Raw genomic sequence first — 12751 nt, forward strand, 5'->3', positions numbered from 1 at the left:
TCTGGGGCAGAGCAGAGCCTTCCCTCACTTTGTCGCATGCCCCCACGGGCTCTGTGTCTTCTCTGGTCTCTGTAGTAATGCCTGCCTGCACCTGCTTAGCTCACGTGTGGTTAATCGTGTGCGTGGAAAGTGCCGCACGGACATCCAATCATTCACAGGCATTACTCTTTCGATGCCAGTCACTCCTCCCAAGGTGGGTACTCCCATTATGCCCATTTTCCGGTGAGGAAAGTCAGGACCGCCCAGGTCACCAGCGATGAAGCTTTCATCTGTCATGCGGGCCGAGGTCTGTGGAGTTCCAGACTCTTGTGCTAAATTCTGCATCACTCAGGCAGCCCGGCTCCCGGCCGACAGCCGTTCACCCAGGACAAAGGAACCGCCTGCTCCATCAGAACTGTGCTACTCGCGGCCTCATGCACGTGGGCTTCTCCGCGTTTCTGCAGGACAACGTCGTCAGTGTGTTAATCTGCCTGCCTAACGTAATCCCCTCACCCACACGTGAAGCACCATTTTCTCAACACAGGTGGAATCAGGACTCTGATTTTATGAAATGAGATGAACGTGGATGCACATTAAAGATTGTACTTAGGGTCACCTGGGTGACTCAGTCGATTAAGCCTCCAGGTCTTGACTTTGGCTCAGGTCATGATCTCACGGTTCCTGAGTTTGAGCCCCGTGTCGGGCTCTGTGCTGACAGTGGAAAGCCTGCTTGGGATTCTCAGTCTCTCTCAATAAATAAATAAATAAACTTAAAAAAATGATTGTACTTAACTCACTAATAAGGGAACTGGTAGGATGTACACAACCATACAAAAGACAGGGGGCGCCTGAGGGGCTCAGTCAATTAAGTGTCCAGCTTCGGCTCAGGTCATGATCTCTCGGTTTGTGAGTTTGAGCCCCGAGACAGGCTCTGGGCTGACAGTTCAGGGCCTAGAGCTGCTTCAGATTCTGTGTCTACCTCTCTCTCTCTGCCCATCCCCTACCCATGCTCTGTCTCTCAAAAAATAAATAAATGTTTAAAACGTTAAAAAAAAAAAACTGATCATACAAAGGACAGACATAGTTTTACATCAGAAATATGGGAACGCACGTGCTGATGGCTGCAAAGCCAGCCTCTTCCGCAGCCTAGGAGAGAGCACTGAACCCCTCCCTCTACCAGACAGAATTTATTTCCATGTCCTTAGACAAGATTGCACTGGTTTCAGTCGTCTACACCTTACAGAGTTACAAAACAGTCCAGGAGTCTGCAAATCTCGGCCATGCCTGCTTCTGTGAAGTTTCCTGCGAGGAACCTCTCCCGTTTGTTTACCTGTGGCCCACGTCCACGTTCACGGTGCATCTCAGGATCCAGCAGCACAGCAGAGAGATCACGGCCAGCAAAGCCACCACGTTCACTGTCCCTGGCCCTTCACAGAACACAGCCCCTGCTCGACCCCATGGCTGGTTTTCTACTGAAGTGTCTTTCTTCCTCATACTGGCTCAAGTTCACCGCTTCATATGTCATAAGAAGCTGGTGACGAAGAGTCTAGGAATTTCTTTCACACCAATAACAGATTGCAGGAGATATTTGGTGTATTAGATGGCTAGCGCTGATGTAACAAAATACCAGAGATGGGGTGGCTAAACAATAGATATGTATTTTCTCACCGATCCAGACGCTGGAAGACTGAGGTCAATGTGCTGGCAAGGGCTTGTTCCCAGCCTCTGTCCCTGATCTCCAGACGACTCTCTTCTCCCTGTGTCTTCACATCGTCTTCCCTGCGTGCACGTCTGCGTCCAGATTACCTCTTCTTATAAGAACAGGCCATATTGGATTAGGGCCCAGGCTAATGGCCTCACTTGAACCTGGTCACCTCTGTGAAGATCCTGTCTCCAAGTATGGTCACATTCTGAGGTCCTGGGGGTTAGGACTCAACATTCGAATTTGGGAGGGAACACAATTCAGCTGATGACACTTCGAGGGGGATTTGTGCCCTCATGAAATCTACCGTGGAGCTGGTCAGATCCTCCACCAACGTGTGCGAGTCACACTATTGTGGCTGCGTCCAGAAGCCATCACCAACCCACTCATTCTGAACTCAGTGGCTGTTCATGAACATCTCCCTTCACCCCTCACCTCTGTTCTCTAGCTGCACCTCCAAATATAGAACAATAAGAACATTGGCAGTGATACAATCGATGTACACCTTCATATAATTATATTTTGATTTATTGTACAAATCAAGGAAAACAAGATCTTACTTTTGGGTCTGAATCAGTAGCACCTTAACAGGAAGCACATGTTGGCTTAAATAATAGAGACGTAATGGTGAGGGGCAAAGAAAGTTTGTTCTTTCTTTACTCTGGAAAAAAACGCGAATGGTGTCCCCTTTTATTTAGAGATATTTAACGATGCAGTACGTACAATGCAACGTTAATATTAGCGCTTCACGTGTCCAGTAAGAGGTATAGGTTTAAAAATATCAGCAACCTGGAGGGGTGCCTGGGTGGCTCAATCGGTTCAGCATCCAACTTTGACTCAGGTCATGATCTTGTGGTTCATGGGTTCAAGCCCCACGTCAGGCTCTGTGCTGACAGCTCGGAGCCTGGAGCCTACTTTGGATTCTGTGTCTCCCTCTCTCTCTGCCCATCCCCTACTTGCACCCTGTCTCTCCTTCTCTCAAGAAAAATAAATAAACATTACAAAATTTTTAAAAATGATCAGCATCCTGGGATCACATGTGGCCATAGTGAAATGTATCACAAAGCCAGGCCTTCAGATCAGCTACTTAAAGTACAGAAACACCATTCAAAGATCATCATTGAGTGCCTGTTATCTTCTAGGACTATTTACGCATGCAATTTCCACTGAGCTTCACAACAGCCCTTCAAGGTGGGTGTTAGCAGACCTCTTTTCATTGATGAAGATGCAGAGGTTCTGAGAGGTTAAGTAGCTTCCTCAAGAACCTGTAGCGCGTAAACAGCAGCAGCGCATTCCCCCCACCCTCCGTGGCCAACGCAAATGCACCGTGTCCGCTAGCGTTCGTGAGGGCTGCGACGTGACAGTGCTGCGTTTTGGAAGGACTCAAACACGCATCAAACCCTGCGCGCTTTGGGTGGAACAGGAGGTTCACCGCTTGCAGATCTTGCACAGGAAGTAGGAAAGATGTTACGAGGAACAGGGCAGGAAGCTTCGTTCCACTGGATTCCCAACTTCGGGGTGGGGGGACAGCCCTGGCCGGCCACGCCTGCTCTTCCCTTGCAATGTGATCTTTTCTGCTGTGTTTGGATAATGCTCCGTGGAAGCCTCCTGCGACTCAGACCCACGGAATACAAGCCCCGTGAACGATTTCCCCGCATGTGGCGATTGGCAAAAAAGAAAGGGAAAGAGCCTAACGGAGAACAAACGGACGCCATTTTCTCTCTTCATGGTCATCACTGTTAGCTATCGGCTGTGTTTGCTGAAATAATTAAAAGCCTCGCCCAGTCCCTCAGTGCCTGTGAGAAGAAAAAAATGAAAGTATTCATGGTGGGACAAAGAAGAAGGAAGAAAAGAGAAACCACTTGTTTGTCCTTACTGCTCCAGAAAATGACAGCCAAAGCCCGCTCTACATCTGGACGGGGAAGCCATAGGTTGAATGTTACAGGGATGTTCTTATGGCCAAAAAAGTCATTCTATATTGACTTGCAATCAGCTGACATTTTATTGAGAAAAACAAGAAAAATGGGCATGAGGAGGTAAAGAAACCAGCTGTTTCCTGAGCAAAGCCCTCTGATCTCTAGAACCTGTTCATCAGATGAGACAGTTGAAATTTGGGGCCAAGTAGCCAGGAAGCCCGCAGCGGGTGCAGTTCATGCCAGTGGGGTGGGAGGTCGGGTCCAGCCGGGAGAACGCAAGCCCAAGTACTCTGGAGGCCCCCGTATGCATGGCCTGGAGGGCCGAAAAGGGGAAAAAGCAGAGGTGCACACAACCCACTCAGAAAACAGCTGCACCTTTTTCCCGAGGACCCATCCATCAGTGTGCCCCTCTGTGCAAAGCCCCCGATCTGTTGGCCGAATCTCTATTTCTTAACCTTCCATGAGACGGGCGGACAAGCGAGGGTCAGATGGGCACTGTGGAGGCTGAGAGCACAGGGTCCGTCCATAAAGGGAGACTTTCTGAGCCTCATCTGAGAACAGGTGGATGGACAGCTGTCTGAATTAGGAGGTTCCGGCCCTACATTCGAGTCCCAGCTCCAAGGAGTTCGACATAATTGTCCAAGGAAAACAATGTACTGGAGGCATGTCTGTTCCTGACCATTGCTCCTTCTCATCTGATCAATGGAATTAGGTTTGAGCGTTTATCATCTTTAACTGAAGAAACTGATCCTCAAAGACAGAAAACATCAAGCTGTTCTCAGCAATGTATTCCTCAGAAATCTTGCGTGTTTGTTGGGAAAAAGGGATTCTTGGGTCACTCTCCAGCCCTCACGGGATCTGGACCTCTGGCTTTGGGTACAGGAAGTGCTATTATAAAATGGAGAATCAGGGCCGCCTGGGTGGCTCAGTTGGTTAATTGTCTGACTCGTGAAGTCGGCTCAGGTCATGATCTCACAGTTCATGAGTTTGAGCCCCGTATTGAGCTCTGTGCTGATGATATTAGCCTGCTTGGGATTCTCTCCCTCTCTCTCTCAATAAATAAATAAACATTAAAATGGAGAATCAACATTTATGGAACTGCTTTAATAGGCAGTCATGATTCTTAGAACAATTCCTTACCTTCTCCCCAATTTTATTTTTCTTAATAGAACAAAATTTATTTTCCTAAAAAGAATACGTTCCTTTGGAAAACCAAGATTAAAGTCCCAGGCTGTGATTGCTGCATCAATAGAAGTTTTATCTTTGGTGCTTTCCATTTCTCCTTCGAAGCTTCCAGCACATTTTAGGCAAATGAGGAGTCATTTGAGAGAGTAGCTCAGTATATAAAGTCTCTTGCAATTTTTCCGCAGTACAATTAACGCTACCTCTGGCTGTTTCCACGTGCACATAGTAAAAACAAAGACAGAAGTCACAGAGTATATCAGATTCACGAGGGAATTACTGCCTAAATCTCACTAGTTGAAAGTTACATTAGGTCCTGGATACTCAGTACCATTGGCAAAATAACTGCTAGCAAGGAGCTTGCACCGTGGTATCTTCTCTACTGGAAGCAAAATACAAGTCTGCATCATCTCAGCTCAAGACCACAAGTCTGGACGCACACACACACTGGGCCCCGAATTAGTTTCGAATATACTAATGACCATTGATACACATATACACCATCTCTCTCTCGAGCTCTCTATCTATCTGACATTTTTAATTCCCAAAGCCTGGCACCAAAGTGAATAGTGGCTTAACAATTGCTACTTAAAGAGATGGTATTTTCCTTTTTTTAAAGTTTTGTTAATGCTTATTTATTCTTGAGAAAGACAGCGAGAGAGAGGGTGTGAGCAGGGGAGGGGCAGAAAGGGAGGAAGACCTAGAATCTGAAGTAGGATCCAGACTCTGCACTGTGAGCACAGAGCCCCACACAGGGCTCGAACTCCCCAACTGCGAGATCATGACCTGAGCTGAAGTCGGACTCTTCACCGAAAGAAATGTTATTAATCTTTTTCATCCCATTTGCCTCTTGTACGTTTTAAAGGACATCACACGGTAAAGATACAACTGGAGAAGAGAGGAGGGGGAGTGGAGCAGAGGTTATATATTTAAACTAGAAAAAATGTAAAAAAAAGGGAGGAAGAGAAAATTGGAAAGTAACCCAGCTGTACCTATCAAAACTCCAGATGTGCAATCTCTTTTCTACAGCAGCTCCACCACTGAAAATGTACCTTATGGATACACTTGAGAAAATACCAGAATATGTAAAGCATGTATAAATTAGGGTAGGTAGGCACGTGCTGTGGTAACAGACAAGCCTGCAAATCTCCTGTCATAATGTGTGAATTTCAGTCTCATGCTAAGAGCCCAGAAAGTAACACAGATCAGCGGGGACTCTGCTCCCCTCGGTCACTCTGGATCCAGGCTGACCGAGCTCCCACCATGCTTGAGCTGTGCCCTCTGGAACCTAACCACAAGTGAGGCCGGGGAAGGTAGGGGAGGACATAAATTATCTGATGACCTCCAGTGTCTCTGCCACTAACCGCAAGATACTCAAGATGTATTGCATGTAGCAGCTTAGAAACCAAACTTTGCTAGTGAGTGATGATGTACATGAACTGTGGCCTATTATATAGTTGTTAAAAAAAAAAAAAAAGTAAATCCAAATATACCAATGAAGAAAGATCTCCAAGACGTATTGTTTATTTTAAAAGCATAATGTAGGGGCGCCTGGGGGGACTCAGTCGGTTGAGTGTCCAGCTTCGGCTCAGGTCATGATCTCCCAGTCTGGGAGTTCGAGCCCCACGTTGGACTCTGTGCTGACAGCTCAGAGCTTGGAGCCTGCTTCAGATTCTATGTCTCCCTCTCTCTCTGCCCCTCCCCTGCTCGCATTCTGTCTCTCTCTCAAAAATAAACAAACACTTTTTAAAAAAGCATGATGTAGACTAATATGTATAGTGTAATCTCTATAGAGATAATTTTTAAAAAACAGGCATGTACATGCCAACAATATTTTTCTGAACAGATAGACAAGGTTCTATTTACGATGGCCACTTTGATGAGTGGAAAAGGGGCTGGGAAAGGAAACATTTTTTCTCAATTTTTACTTTATTTTTTTTTAGGAAACATAATTTTTACCAGACGCAAGTACAGTACTATTTTTATCCAAAATGAAAATGCTAAAAAAAATACATGTAACAGACTAGCTGATCATGTCATGAAATTCTTGTCAACTGACCCAAGGTTGATAATGGGATCTGGTTACTTGAGGGGGATTCCATTCTCTTAGACGCTAAATGTAGGAAGGAGGTGTTATGAGGTCGACGACTACCTTCCAATGCCTCAGCTAAAGAACTGTGCGTGTCAAGTGTGTGTGCGTGTGCGTGTGCGCATGTATGTGTGCATCTGTGTCCACAGAGCATGCACATACGTGCAAAACGTCCATGTTGAATCTCCATGGTAGATAAATGGGAGTTTGCTGTTCCGGTCTGTCGACTTTTCTGTGTATCTGAAAATTCCCCAAGTAAAAAGCTGAGGAAAATAAGAAGAAAGACTGTGATAAAAAGCACACCACTTGAGAGCAGAGAGCTTCACAGACCTCCTGCCTTCCCACCTTAGGCCTGACGTAGATGGAGTCCAGAGGCAGCCATATTAAAATGTCAGGAATCAGACATCAGGATCCGAAGTCAAGACACATCACAGAAAACAGTGGTGACAATGGTCTGTCGGAGAACAAGTTCTTGAAAAGGATTTCTGTTCAGGCCTATAAAAATCTGGGCGACCTTATTAAGCATAACCAGACTCTTTAAACTGCTTAATGACTGTCGTAATCGTGGTACCTGCTTGGCTGGCCACACCACTTAGAAAATTCTGCCATATTCGAAACACTTTTGTGAAATCTGTTCTTAAAGTTAGTGTAAAGGAGGCTCTCAAAAAAAATGCACGGGGGGCTGAAAAGCCATCTGACTTTAATCCACTCTCTCGTGAGTCTGTGAGGCGGCGGTGACTCAGGGAGAAAGTATGTGCCTACAGATCATTCTTCAGGAGGCGAGGTAGGCTGCCATTTCAGCCGACGGCCGCCTCTCCGAGTGTCGTTAATGGTCACCGCACACAAAGGTTAGGGGCCCTGCTCACTGCATCAGGCACGGCCTCTGAGCCTTTCCCACACGCTGGCAACTCCCTGCATCCAGAACGCAGTTCCCACAGCCTGGCGGGGGAGCTCAGGACACAGGAGCCAACAAGGTGTATTTTCCATCGCTGGACACAGCGGATCACAGCTTCCTCTCTGGAAACGGTGACTGGTGCTTCGGCCACGTCCAGGAGGTGGTTTTCGTAGACCTGTGTGCGTCTGCTACCTACAGTGCAAGCCTCGGACACATAACTCTCTTAGAAAATGGAATGTTCTAGTCTTTTCTTGACCCTTAGGCAACATACGGAGGAATGCATTGGGTGCGGTTAAAGTGAGAGGAACACAGCCCTTTTTTTTTTTTAATGTTTTATTTATTTCTAGGAGAGAGAGAGACAGCGTGAGCAGGGGAGGGTCAGAGAGAGAGGGAGTCACAGACTGAAACAGGCTCCAGGCTCTGAGCTGGCAGTCAGCACAGAGCCCGACGCGGGGCTCGAACCCACGAACAGCGAGATCATGACCTAAGCGAAAGTCGGACACTTACCCGACTAAGCCACCCAGGCGCCCCAACTTATTTTTATCTGAAATACTTAGGGAGCGGGGGCGGGGGGGGCTCCTGGCTTTCCTCTCCCTTCCCGAGCAGGACACGGCGGAGACCCAGGTTTTTCCAGGAGCAAACCCGCATCTGCACGTCTGAACCGCGTATGTTCCTTGCGACTTGTAGGCCACCCTGCGAACCTCCCAGACGCTCAGGCTTCGTTTTCTCCCCTGCTGTTTTCCAGCTCAGTGCTAACTGCTGTTCGCGGACATAAAGCTCCGTGCGGTTCTTTCCTCAGAACGAGCTACGGGAAAACTACCAATTATAGCCAAGAAACAGTCCTTCAAATACACGTACACATTGTAATGTGGGCTGGAAACCAATTGGAAATGTTTTGATTTGCCCTTTAAGGCCAGAGGCAGGCACTTAAGGCAAACTCCTGAGATGTTTGGAAGAAGAGTTATACTAAATTTAGCATCCTAACCAGCCAGTTGGCATATATGCGATGAAAGATTTAAAAAGAAAGAAATTTAACCCGCAGGGACAGAAGAAGCAGGTGGCTGAAAAGAGGACTATGAACAGACTAATGCTTTTTTTTTTTTTTTTTTTTTAAGAAGGTGCTCCAGGAATAAAACCCACGGTGGTTGTGCGGACGTGTGAGTCTCATAATTGTTATTCGTGGGAGGTTCGGGTTGGCTGGACCCCGAGCTCCCCATTAGGAGGAATTCTGTCCTTCAGGTCGCCCTCCCCTGTTCTGAGCACACCCTGCCTGCCTTACATGAAGGGCTAAGTAGATGCGTTCACTGGACAGAAGCTTCTAGACTTGTAGATGAGCATGCGTCGGCTTGCCCGCACGGGCTCCCGGGTTGTGTCTCTGATGAAAGGCTCCCGTTGAGGCTGGTGGACCCTGGTGCTCCTTCTGTCTCTACGTCATCTTTCTATCTTACCCTGTGGGTGCTGTTCGCTGCTGCTGAGCTCCAGGGATACTGGGGTTTTTTGTTGTTGTCGTTGTTGTGTTTTATAAGCTGCTCCCAAACCAGGCACGTACAGCCGAGGTAAAGCATGGGAAGTCCCCACCCGCGTCCTCCGGGGAGGAGGGGCTGCGCGGCTTGCCTGGGGCCCGGCGGGGAGCCTGGGGTCCCAGACAGAGGCGTTCCAGCCGGCACGGCTTCAGGGTCACACGGCACTTCAGCCAAAGGACACAAAGGACTCCAAACTGCATTAAATCACACGCGGGGGACACTGACACTGGGAGTTACGCTTATAGACAGACACCTGCCGTATCTTCCTCAGCATCCTGAGTAGTAGGCAGACTAAGCAGACGAGGAAACACTGAGACCAGACACTTACTGCCCAAGGGACGGGTGTGGGAAGCCAGGAGCTCCTTCTATAGCATTTTGTTTTGATTTCTTTCATTTTAATTTTCTCCACTTGGTGGATCTTAGGGCTAGATGTTAATTTCCACCACTTTATTTTTAGGTCTTCCTTTAATGTTGCATTGTTGACACCATTGTATACAAATAAATGATATACCTGAAGGGCAATCTTGTTGGGTTTTCCTTAAGATTTCAGTTGAATTCAAGTGATTGTCTTTGATGACATTTACCTCCCCTGCCGTTCTTGGACTTTTTAAGATAGAGTCACCATTGCTTTAAAAACAAAACACACACACACACACACAACTCCTGTCATTTACCAAGTATCGATGGCACTTGGGAAATAATAGCTCTATTATCAACTAAAAGATGTTTCTTCAGTCATACGATTCTTTGCCCTAGAAAACAGAAGCAGAGGTGTAGGTAAACATAGCAGGGATGTGCTCCAGGTACCAGCATGGAAAGAATCACACACTAACAAGGCAGGTGAGTCTGAAGTCTATAAGGAAAATGAAGCAAAGCTGGACGGTTAGCTGGTGGAAGAGACCACCACCCACCTCGAACCTGCTGCCTGGCCTGTGGTGGGTTCCCACGGAGTATGTATTTTAATGTTGTTTTTTTTTTTTTTAATTATTTCTGAGAGAGAGACAGACAGAGAGAGAGAGAGAGAATGTGAGCAGGGGAGGGTCAGAGAGACAGGGAGACACAGAATCCAAAGCAGGCTCCAGGCTCTGAGCTGTCAGCACAGAGTCCGACGTGGGGCTCGAAGCCACGAACCGTGAGATCATGACCTGAGCCAAAGTTGGACGCTTAACCGACTGAGCCACCCAGGCGCCCCTGTATGTATTTTAAATTTTATTTTGAGCGAGTGTGCACACGTGCGTGTGAGCGGGGTAGGGACAGAGAGAGAGAGAGTCTGAGAGAGAGAGAGAGAGAGAGAGAGAGAGAGAGAGAGGATCTCAAGCAGGCTCCACACTCAGCAGAGTCCGACGCGGCTCCATCCCAGGATCAGTGAGATCATGACCTGAGTGGAAGTCAAGAGTCAGACGCTCAACTGACTGAGCCACCCAGGTGCCCCTCCTCTGAGGTATTTAAATAGAAGTTGGGGGCCTGCTTGCAGGGACCTGAAAATGTGTGTCAATAAAGAAAAAAAGATCCACTTAACAATTATGAATAAAATGCTGAAAAATACAAGAGCACAGCTCCTGGTTTTACCGGCGTGCATCCATTATCAGTTAGGGCGTCTGTTTGAATTTTCTTACCACACGGGGAAGGGGTGGGGAGCAGCCAGGCCCCGAGCCCCCTGTGGGGTCTTGTTGGAGGGGGTGGGTGGATGGTCAAGGGCAGCCCCAAGTGGGCGGGGTGCGACTGTGAACCGATGGAGGGCTTCAGAGCTTCGCCCCAGGGATGCCAGGATAAGAGCAGTTTACATCAAGGCACTTTTGTCCGGCAGAAAGGCTGGCGGCTGTACTTCAAGTCGTGCTGAAGTTAAAAGTGACCTTGAACGCGCGGGAGTCCCACCCTCGCCCTTTGCAGGTGAGGCGGCTGCACGCAGAACGCAATGAAAGACCAAGGAGGCGTCTCAGTGGCAGAAACACAGCCGCAAGCGAGGGCTCCCCTTTCCCGCATTTAACACACACATCGGCCATCTATGGTGATGGGTTATTATTATCGGGTATTATTGTTTCCCATATGCTGTGTCCTTCTATAGATGGGCATTCTTTTCACGAGGGTGTTGGTTGTTACTTAAGATATAATTAACTTCACATCAAGAATTGTTTTTAAGAGATTAGGTTAATGTCTCACAGCATAAAGATTTTGCGTGGCACGCGCCCTTTGCTTCTGGGGCACGGTTTAATCACTAAAAATTTGATTCATCTTCCTGGCGTGCTATGTTTTATTATAAATAAACAGAGCATTTTCAGATCCTCTCCATCACTGATGCAAACTACACTACCTAGAAAAATCAGTACGATAGGCAAGACTCTTCCATTTCAATGCTGAACATTTGCCTTCAAGGAGCGCCTGGGGGGTTCAGTCGGTTAAGCCTTCAAATTCTGCTCAGGTCAAGATCTCCGGGTTCGTGGGGTCGAGCCCCAGGTCGGGCTCTGTGCTGACAGCTCAGAGCCTGGAAGCTGCTTCGGATTCTGGGTCTCCTCTCTCTGCCCCTCTGGCACTCATGCTCTGTCTCTCTCAGGAATAAACATCAACAAACAAAAAGGAAATCTGCCTTCAGTACGTCTATAGCGTGAATACCAGACATAAGCCCAAATCAACTGGACACAAAAAGCAGTGGGACACACAGCGTCGTGTCCTTGGCACAACAGTAGCAATCGTGTCTCCTTTGGAAGACCTATTTGCTACCGAAGGAAAGGGCAGGGCGATCATCCTTTTATTACACACTTTAGAGAAATGACTTTTCCTTCTCTGGGTTGTTTTTTAACTTTCACTGGTTCTTCTCTAGATTGGGTTCAGAGACTGACAGCAAGGTGCACAGCAGTCACCTAGTGACTGGTAGTTTGATTTTTTTTCGCATTTCCACTGTGCACCTTTATCACAGTGTTCCCAGTGTACCCAAAAGGAACGTGATGACAGAAGAGTGGAATGGAATGGTGGCGGGTGCGGAGAGCACAGCGACCCAGGGCAGGGACTTCACAGCAGCCTGCCTACCTTTCAGACAGAGCTAAGAGCATCTGACTGTGACAACCCCCGGGAGACGTTTCTGTAAGTGTCCTTCTCCCCAGCTGAAAAGAATAACAAGTGGCTGCATATTACTTCCCAGTGGAGTTTGGCTTGCCCAGTTTGGGAAACACAGTTTCAAAAAGAGGGTGGAAAGAATGACGCGGCGTATTTGGTAACTTAAGTTGCAATCTTACAAAGGCCACGATGTAAGTTGCAAATGCAAGACTTGGCGGTTGTTCTTTCATTTTAGCCAGACTGCTCATTAGTGACACTGGTATGTAGGGTGTAACTTTCTGCTTAGTCACTTGGCTGTAAATTGTGCTCTGGAACTTGGATTTGCGGCGAAGGCGGCATAAAATGACCGAGTGGATGGGACTATTATTCTAGCCCCACCTGAAATTGTGGGCTCCTGGGGAATCTGGAGGGGGG

The sequence above is a fragment of the Hyaena hyaena genome, unplaced genomic scaffold (assembly GCF_003009895.1).
Source record: "Hyaena hyaena isolate Hyena2069 unplaced genomic scaffold, ASM300989v1 scaffold_22, whole genome shotgun sequence".
In the NCBI taxonomy this organism is placed as follows: Eukaryota; Metazoa; Chordata; class Mammalia; order Carnivora; family Hyaenidae; genus Hyaena; species Hyaena hyaena.